The sequence below is a fragment of the Peromyscus eremicus genome, chromosome 11 (genome assembly GCF_949786415.1).
Source record: "Peromyscus eremicus chromosome 11, PerEre_H2_v1, whole genome shotgun sequence".
In the NCBI taxonomy this organism is placed as follows: Eukaryota; Metazoa; Chordata; class Mammalia; order Rodentia; family Cricetidae; genus Peromyscus; species Peromyscus eremicus.
In genome coordinates, this window is record NC_081427.1 from 75,685,240 (window position 1) to 75,697,378 (window position 12,139).

General features: G+C 38.8%; 1 long non-coding RNA gene across 1 annotated transcript; it reads right to left on the reverse strand.

Moving 5' to 3' along the window:
* Positions 1–6,012: 6,012 nt before the first annotated feature.
* Positions 6,013–7,995, reverse strand: LOC131921847 (uncharacterized). The gene is made up of 2 exons (XR_009382118.1): positions 7,907–7,995; positions 6,013–6,163 (listed from the first exon to the last, which is right to left on the reverse strand). It is a non-coding gene; the product is annotated as an uncharacterized LOC131921847 (long non-coding RNA).
* Between the last annotated feature and the right edge of the window lie 4,144 nt (positions 7,996–12,139).

Genomic DNA, 12,139 nt, shown 5'->3' on the forward strand with positions numbered 1-12,139 from the left:
TATTGCTTATTTTCCTATATACCCAAAAAACACAGGGAAAGTTTACATATGTGTGGTACTCAAGGCTAGCAAGTCTCTAGGATAGCTTTAGTCAATTAAGACATTATATGGATGATGAGTTCTCAGACAGAGAAAACCGGTGTTAATGGCAGAAGCAACAGAAACAGAGATCTCAAATGAAGGGATGGGAGTAGAGGAAAACTAAAAGGAACAAATAGCTTCTGTTAATCCGGTGAGAAGACTCCCAAGGACTAGAAATGTGTTCTTACCTAAGGGTCTCTATCTTAGCTGTCTGTGATTCCTATTTTCCTTCCTTCTCTGCATATCCGTTCTATGCCCCTAATCCTCTGAGTAAGCCTGAACCTGAAAGAGGCTTGTGCATAATTATTTAAAGAAAAGCTTCAAGCTTAAGAAGTAGAGTAGTTATAGAGCATCAAATAACATCTAGGTAACTGGAGGAGATTTTGAGAGATGACCCCAGTGAAGATACCTCAGCTAGACTGTATCCTGCTTCCTTGCTGTGGAGTTTGGATCTGCTTTTCTTCTAGTTCACATATCCACCTTCTATTTCCCCCTCTACTTTTCATAGAACATTTCCTTCTCTCTGCCCTTCTCTTCCAGTTTTCTCTCTAACATATCTCTAATGCAAATGTTTCTTTCCACCTTCCTGTATTATCTCTCCTCCCCTTACTCTTCCTCCCCTATCCTTGTGTGTCTCTACTGCCATCTGCTTTTCATCATTTGTTTTACTACCACTTTTCAAAGGCCATAAAATAGAAAGGAAATTTTATTAGAATGTATTGTTTATTACATTTTGTGACCTCCTTCATTTAGCAGATGATGAGCATTTCATGTTTTTAATAGTTAAGAGGAAATGCGTAATCTATATCCTTTCTTGTTTGTGTTCTTTAATTGGTTGTTTTCTCTAGGATCTCAGAGAAAGTAAAGGTTTCTACTCCCAAGACTACATATACAAGGTTACTAAGGAAACAATAAATTTTCTGATCAGTTTATATTTGGAAGTTGTTTTTTAAATCTCTCTAGTGTTTATTTAAGCAGAGAAGAGAGGAAAAATGCAATCGGTTATTTATTAAATTAGATTATTAATCCAAAAGGTACAAAGCTGTTACTACACAGAAGCTCATGATTTCAGCTTCAATAAATATTCATTCTCCCTCTCCCCTCCCTCCCTTCCCTCTTTCTCCCTCCCTCCCCCCTCCTCTCTGAAGATCTGAAGCTGACACATGAGTTTTCCTAGATTATATAGTAGCGCATTTCTTTTCTGAATCTGAAAATAAAGTTTCAGAATGTATTTTACTCTTCACAGACCAAGGCCAAACCTCTTATCATAATTCTGTCATCCTGTCAAATGATCAAAATGCATGCATATTTAATGTTATCAGAGAAGTTACCCAGCATTTTGTAAGTACTGCAATGATAATCACTCCATTTTGTCCAAGAATGTAGCCAGCTGCCATCTAGTGTCTTAACAAAAAACTACAATTAATGAGCCATGAAGCCAATGTCTTCAGGTCTCTAAATTGAGGGCTGGACTTCAGTTGGTATGGCTTCAGACTACTCTGTATATTAGGGATCTGTCTGTAATGGGCTATTAGATTTTTCTTATCCACACTGAGCAGCAGAGCCTCATCTGCCATAGTCAAGTGAGCAATACATAAGAACATTAAAAGAAACTCTCTGGTTCCAGTCTTTGTGAGAACAAGAGGGTGGGGGTTGGGGCCTCAGGAACAGCTGAAGCACAGTGACATAGGAGTACATGCATGCTTTACGCCATATTAATATCTCAACTATCAGTATGCCTTGTAATGGCTTTTCCACTGCAAACTTTGCAAATCAGCGTGAGTGTCTGCTATGACAGATACTGTGATAAAGCCATGAATATTAGACAAAAATCCTACTTAGCTTCATGCTCTAGATAGGAAGACACATAACACACAAAGTAAATCCATATTAAAATAAATATTACAAGAATAAGCAGAGTCATGAAATAAACTCATTGGAGAAGACCACTTGGTTCAATGTGCACAGGAAAAGCCGTTTCTTAAAAAATGGAACTTCAGTGAGACTCAATACCAATATATTTATTAAATATAAAGTACCTGAGAAAGTCACTCCAGATGGAGTGATCCACATGCAAATGCCTTGAGGCCCCTGTGGCCAAAAACTAGAGGAAGAGGGGTATGTAGCTGAGGTGCTTTAAATGACAGTGGAGTGTTTGTCACTAAGCATTGTTGATTCAGGACAATCAACATTTTGCCCCTGGGCATTTAAATTTTAAAAAATCAATGCATAGTATATCACACATTTATTGGAATTCCTATGGGTACAAAGGGAAGAAATACAGAATAAAACAAATTACCAGGAAACAAAATTGTGGGGCAGAGCACTTGCTGGATTATGTAATTAGAAAGGATTTAGGTGTATCTGGAAATGCTAGGACTGGGGCCTGCCACTGGCTCCCTTCTCTGCTGCTTTTTAGGTGTTGGATTCAATTCCTCTTAACATTTGACTAGAACCATGGCTGCTCATAGTTCTTAACTTACACAGTGTTCCCACTGAAGAAGAAATAAGGCTTCTTTCTTCTCTACTCAGTTGAAAAGCCCTATGAAAGGACTCCAAGTGCATTTACTGTCCTCCTCAGACCAACCACCCTGGCCTGTCCTAAGACATATGCACATCTTGGCAGCCAGATTAGGTGGTCCTTTAAGATGAAACAAAGAAAATGTGTTTAATGACAATTCTACTATCCAAATAATGTGCCCTTTTCAAGAAGTCTTAAAATATTAAAATATAGAAAGATGAAAGTCACCAAAATGAATAGTTAATGGTTTCTACCTAATTGCTGTCTGGGGAAAAGGTGAATCATAGCCCCTTTAGTACCATATATAAATCACCCACTTTCTCTGGATTTGGCTCCTCTGTTGTCCATCCCATGTTAATTCAACTTAATGAATATATTTTTAATATTTTTTACATACGTCCTCACTGGAGATTTGGGAGATCTATGCAATGCAGGCATCAACATCACTCTTTTGCTCCCATGTATCCCATTGTTTCTGTCTCATTTCAGTCTCATTAGGATTTGGACTTCTTATATAGTTAGCAGTAAATATAATTTTCTCCATCAACCATTGCTGTTGGCAAACATTAAATTTATCTTCCTTAACAATCATGTTGCTAGGAAAATTTTACAACTCTCTAAAGACTCACAAAAAAATGCCTGCATGCTATATACTTGCTAACAGAAAGTAGCTTCTTTTACATTTTACAGAAGCTTGTGTGTATGTGTGTGTGTGTGTGTGTGTGTGTGTGTGTGTGTGCATGTGTGTGTCTATATGTATATGTATCTGTGTGTCTGGTCTCACTGGTTCTTTGCTACCTTGGAGAAGGCTTTATATTTGATTGCTTTTAACTCAAAAAGTAGTATTCAACCTTGTTGAAAATTGATTCAATATTGGGTAAAATTATGAATAGCAATAATATTCCAATGCAAAAATATTAGGCATTGCTCTAGATTCCAAGGGTTTCTTTTTTAAAATTTTCCTCCATTTATTCACTTACTGACTTGATTAGTATATATTGAATACTTGCAAAATGCTAGGCACTGAGAAAAAGACAGATGAAAGCTGAATACTTATAAGGGTCACACTCTATGGTAATTACTTGATTTCATTGTTTAAATTGAATTTTATTGCATATAGAAAGAGATAATAAATAAGATGTGGGCTCTTTCTTTAAAACCTTAGAAATGTAGGACTGGACAGATAGAATGTACACAGTCTTATTCAGCACCATGTGACAGTTCTGTTTTGTTTTTGTTTTTTCGAGACAGGGTTTCTTTGTGTAGTTTTGGTAGTAGTTTCTCTCTGTAGACCAGGCTGTGGTGATATTGTGTCCCCCAATATATTATGCACCCTAATAAACTAATCTGGGGTCAGAGAACAGAACAGCCAAATAAACTTATCTGGGGTCAGAGAACAGAACAGCCACTAGATAGACATAGAGGCTAAAAAATGGTGGCACACACACCTTTAATCCTAGCATTCCAGAGGCAAAGATCCATCCAGATCTCTGTGAGTTCAAAGCCACACTGGAAACAGGCAGGCATGGTGACACACATCTTTAATCCCAGGAAGTGATGGCAGGAAGCAGTAAGGTATATAAGGCATGAGGACCAGGAACTAGAGCCTTTTTAAGTCTTTAGGCTTTTAGCAGCAGTTCAGCTGAGATCCATTCAGATGAGGACACAGAGGCTTCCAGTTTGAGGAAACAGGATTAGCTGAGGAATTGGCTAGGTGAGGTTAACTGTGGCTTGTTCTGTTTCTCTGATCTTTCAGCATTCAATACAATACCTGGCTCCAGGTTTGTTTTTATTAATAAGACCTTTTAAGATTCATGTTAAACCAGGCTGGCCTCTAACTCACAGAGATCCTCCTGGCTCTGCCTCCTGAGTGCTGGGATTAAAGGCGTGCACCACCATCACCTGGAGCCCATGTGACAGTTTGTAAACAATGTGGTAGAGGTGTGCTGAAGAACATACAAGAAGAAATTGAGGATGCTGTGGGTCTGTCCTCCATGGTGAGTGAATAGGTGATGAAGTGAAAGAAATTTCGGGAACATGAAAGGGCTAATTATGGCATTAAGAGGTATATTAAGGGGTATGAAATAATTTTATTGGACAGAATCAGATATGTCTTTTTGTGGGATGGAACAGGAAGTGTGGGGTAGATGCATAAAGAAGATAAAAGACTTGGAGGCTAGAATGCAGATTTTCTCTAAAATAAGCCCCAAATTTTGATCTGTAATCCATCAAATAATGTGTAAGTTTAAAAATGATTAAAAAAAAAAAACCCTAACAGCACCTAAGGCTTAGGGAATATTTTGGAAAAAGAGGCAGAAAGATTGTAAGAGCTAATTCCCAGAGGTTTAGTGATCTGAGACTGTGTCTCCTACTAATGTCCAAAGCTGTGCCCATAAAGTCTCACCACTAGCAGGACTACATAAACATAAGCTGAACATGGACAGCAACAATAGACATGCCAAAATGGATAGGCCTTGTCTTAACCCTGTACAAAGAACTACAGGCAACTAAAGGATTCTTAGACTGGGAGCAATAGATTTCCCCAGGGAACAGCACACCAATTGGTTAGCTGATATCAAATTATTAGCCATGAAAACATACAAGTAACATTACACAAACTGAGAATGTTGTATTTATAAATACATATGTATACATATATATATATATTCATGTAACAACAAAAAATGAAAAGGAGGCCATGCATTTAAAAGAAAGCAAGGAGAAGTATGTGGGGGTGAATGGAGAGAGAAAAGAGGGAAAATGGCATAATTATATTGTATAATCATATTGTATAATCAAATATAAAAGATAATGTATAATTATACAATATAATGTATAATTATATTATATAATCAAATATAAAAGATAATAAAAAAATGTTGGAGCTGAAAAAATGACTTTGTCATCAGCTCACAAGGTGAGCTTAATGAACTAAGAGTCAGGAAGGCTATAGAGAGAATGTTGGGATTCTTCATTATCACTTGTACAGGCTAAAGACCAGAAAGCCTGACTCTCTTGGGGATTATGGAAGCAGAGAATAGATGTCATAAGTTGTGGGAGACAGAAAGCTCATTGCATTGTACGATGAGAGGGAAGGAGCAAGGAGGAGGTCTTTTACTATGTAGGGGACAAGTGATGTCGCACTGTGATACAGAAAACTGAAAAATGTTATTCAAATTCCCAATACAGTGTCTGAAACTCCAAGGAAACATCCAGATGAACTATAAGCCTTTGATTAAATATCCAAGTTCCTGCCATTCTCTTAGGCGTGGAGATACTTACTTTTCATAGAATGTCTCCATGTGCTACACATCAAAGTTCAGAACACATGCTCTATACCTTTATACAATCAGAGTAAGTACAGAGAGACATCAGCTTGCCAGTGCTCATACAGGTAATGATGGGCAGAGTCAGAATTTGAATCTGGGTTTTATGTGCTTCTAAAATGTCCATACTTTTCAATATACTTTGCTTTGCTGCTGTTCTTCAGAGTTTTCTGCTGAGCTTTAGGAAATACTTAAGCTTCACCATTTTAAATGCAGGTATAAAATCTCTCCTTGCCTGAAAAAGAAATAAGTAGAATCATTCACTTTGTCCTTAGCTAGGGCAGGAAGAGAAATGAGTGCAGTTAAGTATCTCATGCTCAGAGGCATACAGCTGGGCACCTCTGAGGCTGAGAACATAGTTCTGTCAGCTGGGTTCCAAGAAAGACTACCTTCTCATGATGTAAAGAAGACATTTTATTCAAAAGAAATGTTATTTACAGGACTTTCATCACCAGCTCTTCATTAAACATTATTTGGGACTCTGATTTTACTGTTATATCTAGTTGTCAGCTGGTAAAATTTGTTTTTTCATGACTATAATCTCTTCCTCTGATAGTATAGCTATGTTTTCAAGAAGCTTTTGTAAGACCCAGATAAAGCTGCTCCAATAGGAGAAACAGATTTACTCCCCAAATATGCAATATAGAATTCCTTATATTATTCCTTGTGACCAACCTTGTAGAGTTGTTTAGAGTGCATTGAAAATAAACTCTGGTCAGAATTACACAGATACCCAATAGTACAGCAGTTCTATACATAGTTTAATTCTTTGATGATTTCACACATATATACAGTGTATTCTGGTCATTTTCAACCCCTATTACTACCTCTCATCCCTAACCCTGTCTTGCTGAAACGACTCTTCCCAATAAGCCCTCCTCTAACTTATATGATTTTGTTTTGTTTTTGTCCACAACTGAGTTTACCTAAAGCTGCTTAAATGAGCCAGCATGGGGAGTCATTCCCCAAAGCACAGCAACTTGCTAGTCACTCCAACACTAAAATTTAGACTTACCTGGTTTTATTATGTTCTTTCTTGAATTGAAATCATGAAGTTTATGTCTAGTGTTAACTGTAAAATTCTTATAGCTTTGCTTTATATTTTATATCTTTAATTGTATTGAAAAAAATATGTATGATAAAAAGAAATCTAGTTATATACTGAAATATATTTATATATACTGACATATATATACACACATAGAGAGAGAGTATATATCATATATGTATACATATATACATGCATATATTATATATATATATATATACATATATACAACTCTAACTATATGTGTAATTTTTCACTATGGGTAGCCAGTCATTGTAGGATCTTTTAATAATTGTCCTGTGCATTTTCTGTGTATGTATGATGACACCATTGTCATATATCAACTTCTCAAGGCATAGTCTGCACTCTATTCTGTTCACTGGCCAGTTTCTACCCCTGTCCAACACCACACTGCCTTACATAATAAAATTTTATAGTTCATCTGAATAGTAATCCCCCACCCCCACCTTGTTCTTCTTTTTCATAATTGTGTAAGCTATTCTCAGCTCTTTTCCTTTATTCAAATGTTAAAATAAGCTTGTCAAGTTCAACAAAAAAAAGGAAACTCAATTGAGGTTGTAATTTGAATTGCATTAGAAGAAATTAATTTCAAGGTGGATGACAGCTTTACAATATTGAGTCTTCTTATCCTTGAACATGATTTCATCTCTCCCTTCATTTATATATTCTCAAATGTCTTTCAGTGGAATTTCATACTTTTTCATAATTGCATTTTCATAATGGCTTGACTTACTGCCAGGCACCTTATATTTTTATCACTATGACTTATTCTACCTGAATTTTATGTTAAATCCTCACAGTCTTATGAATAAGACATTGTCTATTATTGTGTCCATATTGTAATTAAACTAAGATTCAGAAAGATGAAGTTCTGAGTGTAGGAAAAAGGGACAGGCTAAAGAAACCCACCCTGACCCTGGAGCCTAGAACTAGGGAAAGATGGCTCAGATCAGGGCAGAAAGAAACAGTTTGGCTCAGTCAGATCAGAGCCATCTCTGCCCCCCTGGCCAACTGACTTGTAAAACCAACCAATCACAGAGCAGGACAGTAGAACCCTGGGCCCCAAGTCAACCCCTGATTGACTACACCCTCAAGATATCCTATGTAAACTGCCTTGCCTGGTCAGTTAGAAAAAGGCTGTTCTCTTCACCCTGGTAGAGGCAGCTACTCTCCTAGACTCCTCCTTCCCAAATAAATCTTTCTCAAAAGAGTTTTGAGTGTGAAGATCTTCATTCACTGGCTTAGAGAAGATCCTTGCTGAGACGTCCCTCAGTGGACAAAACAAGGGAGAGCTGAAAGAGCAGAGCAAGGAGGAGCTGAACAGAAGATCTTTGCTGAGAAGTCTCTCTGTGGACAGAGCAAGAGAGAGCTGAAAAAGTAATACTTTTCTCTGGAGCTGGAAGAGATTGCAACATTTCTGCAGGGGTTTCCCTTTTTGCAGAGTGAAGCAAAAGAAGCAACATCTTAGGCGGGAGAAGCAGAGCTCTGCTAGGAAGCCCCCTATGTGGGGGCTGAGCAAAGCTTAGCTGTAGCAGTTCTCCAGGAGAGGAACAAAATTGCTATATCCTGCAGGGAGACCATCCCCCATCACACCAGGTATACCCTGACTTTCCCAAACATTCAGGATACCCTTCCCTGCTGAAGCAGTTCCAGACCTGACTTTCCAGAGAAGTCAGAAAAATTTTCCTTCCAGGGTTGGGTTGCTTCTTTGCAGTTCCAGTCATCAGAACTGTGCTGAACAGCTCCAGGTGTCCAGGACACCTTCAGGGCAGAGCTGTTGTTCTTAGCAGCTCGAGGTGTCCAGGTTACCTCTCCCTCCAGGGCTGAACTGTCTCCTTGCAGTTCCAGCCATCAGAGCAGCCCTAAGCAGCTCAAAGTGTTGCCTGACTCCCCAAGTAGTCAGGACACCTTTCCCTAGAGTTGTTGCAACAAATTACTTACATTGTTGGTGCTGAAACCAGGGACCAAACCCACAGAGTTGCAACCAATTTACTTACACTGAGGATGTAGCTTAGTGTAGTAAAAAGCTTGCCTAGCATGTACATGGCCCTAGGTTCAATCCCCAGGACTGAAGTGGAAGGCAGACTTGTATAATTTATTTTTCTCATGTCATCAGTAGCTAATGAGGGTTAGGAGACACAGAGTGAGTAAATTCTAAATCCAGTGCTCTTATCCTCCATTTTATACTCTGTCTCTTGATAGTTGTCTTTATTGACAACATTTTTCAATGAAACAGCTTAAGTTACAAATAAATGGCAGTAATAGCATTTATATCTCTTGTAAAAACACTAAGAACAGTACCACCCAAAGTTTATGTCTCTATATAACCCAGGGAACTCTGTTAAAATGTACATCTTAATCCCATAGGTCTGGGGTGGAGTCTGAAGGCATTTGGAGATTCTTAAATATATCTCCACTAACTTTGAAACTTTTTCATAATTGTGCATATTTTGTTAAATTTGATACTTGCCACTTTAAATTATTTAATATTGTGGTTTCTTACTTATATGCTATGTCTAAGTCACAAACTTATTGATTTCTCATTTGATAACTAAGAGACTAAGGTACAAAATGATTAATAATGTCAATGGTGGGAAGTGGGTCCTACGAACTCACTTCAGGAACCACTCTAACGAGCAGAAAGACTACACCAATGAAGTACTACCAAAATGGTTGCCTACACATGACCCAAACAGTGATGAAAACAGCAGTAGACACAATCATGTGGAATGGGAAACCTCAGGCTTCCTCAACCCCAAACAAGGAACTACAGGCCATTAGGGAATGCTGAGAGTGGGAGAAATAATCTTGCCCAAAGAACAGCGCACCAATTGGTTATCCAACAATAATTGATCAGTCCTGAGGTTATACATACAAGTAACATTATATGGACTGAGACTGGGCAGGTTGTATTTTTGTATTTAGGTATACACACACACACAGACACGGACACCACACACACACACACACACACACACACACACAGCAACAATTTCAAAGAGAACAAAAGGGATGGGATGGAAGAAAGAAAAAGAAGGGAAATGATGTTATTATTTCATAAACTTAATAAATATTAGAAACATTTTTTAAGTGAAGGAGTGGAGGAAGAAGAGAAGGTAAGAGAAGGGAGAAGAGGAAGAAGGAGCAGCAGCACTCTAACCATTATTGATGGGGAAATTCCACTAGGTGGCAGCAAAAGGTCTTTATTTTTATCTCTAATGATTTTTTTTTCCCCCCCTGCGGCTTTGTAGCTGAAAGGCTGACTATTGGCAGATAACTGGCTGCATATTCCAGGGACATGACTCAGGGCCTCACACTCTTTCTTGCTGCCCCTGCAGGCCTGCCCACAAGAGCACTTGTGCTTACAGTGTATTTTCACTAGAAGCATTTAGCTGCCACAATTATGCTCATAACTTTCCAAAGAAACCTCGTCAAGAGATTTGTGAAGGGGAAGGGAAATCAAGATTTCCCTGGGTTGCTTTTCATACTGTGGGTGCCTAACTGCAAAAGGGAGGTACAATGTGAAACATTTGGTTGGAGATGAGAAGAGGAAAGGAGTTATTTACTGTGGGGTCAGAGGTGCTACTCAAGCAAAGAAACCTGCAGTCCTGTCCCAGATGCAGGAAACTGATCCTGATGCAGAGGGCTGTCAGCTTTACCCCAGAGCCCATAGGGTCAGGGGTTAGGATTTAGGACACCCAAGCCTGCTTTGGGGGGCTGTTATCTTAGCCCCAGCAGCCTTGTTCCTGATTTCAGGAAACCAATCTCAATGCAGAGGACTACCAGCTTCATTCCAGAGCCCAGGATGGGTATCCCCAGCAGCACCAAATTGTTATTCCTTCTCAAGTCTTCTCTTTAATAATAATATAATAATAATAATATAATAATAATAATAATAATAATAATAATAATAATAATAATAATAATATATGTTTTAATCATAAAAAGGAATCCATCACTTAATCTTTCTCTCTAAGCTTGGTCAGGTGAAAATACCAGTTGCAAGGGTAATGATTTCACTGTATTGTTGGGACTAATCTTCAGCATAAGCCTGTGTGTGAGGGGGCTCCAGCACTGGCCTTTAGTGTGCTTGGCGACATTCTGTAATCCTGAACAGGTCTTGAATTTTCTTCAGCCCTTATCCTGCAGTAACCTCTCTTCTACTGATGTGTACAGCCCAGGGCTGTCTCCCAAAAGGGACTAGCACAGTCTAGAGCAGTTTTTCACAATGCAGTGGTGTGGAGAGTGTGGAACAGAAAAGTGTAGCACAGGTCATGATTACTAAGGCTGAGAGAGAGCTCACCAGCTCCTTGGGGTTCAGGCAGGCTCCTGAACATAAGAAGGGCCAGAGGAGGAGTGTAACCCTGAGTAGAAACCAACCATATTGTTTAAGGATCCCTGCTTTTGTGTATGTTCTGGGGGAAGCAGGGAACACACCACTGACGTTCAATGCTCTTTACAGGACAATTGTCGAAGTTTACTCCTCAGTCTTCAGGTATTTCTTTTTCACCTGTATCTCCAGAAGGTGTTCCTCTTAGTCTGTAAGTGATCTTCCATTGAGATCCTAGGAGACCTCCTCCCTAGCCCTGACTCCATTACAAAGTCCTATGATCATAGTCAGACAGAGAAAGTTTCCAGAGGGATGACCTCCAGCCTCTTGTAACCCCTCAAAGCCAGAGGCTCTGTCAGTGTTAATAGAGCATGAACTGTTCTTGTTGGTCAACTTTACTATACTTTATCCTCACTACTGTTCTGTGAGGTAACCCTTTATACATAAGTAAACAGCAACATAGATTGGCCAGGTCACTTCAAAATCATGTACCTACTAAGTGTACAGCTATAATATAAATATGTGACTAATGTTTTGGCCCCAATACATGAGATTTTAGACCCCAAAATACAATATTCAGTAAGTGTGCCTTAAACAATTTATGAAAAAAGTTACACTTTGGAAGATAACTTTGAGAACTAAGAATCCAATAATCCAAAGACAAGTTTCTGGCCCAAAGAATGGTACAGCCTTTGGCATCTGCTGCAGACCACAAGGTTCTGTTCTTTGGGTCTGAGGGTTGCAGTTCTAAGTGCACCCCAGGGTGTGGTACCCTGACGACTGGAACTATAGCTGCATTTCCTCAGCACTGC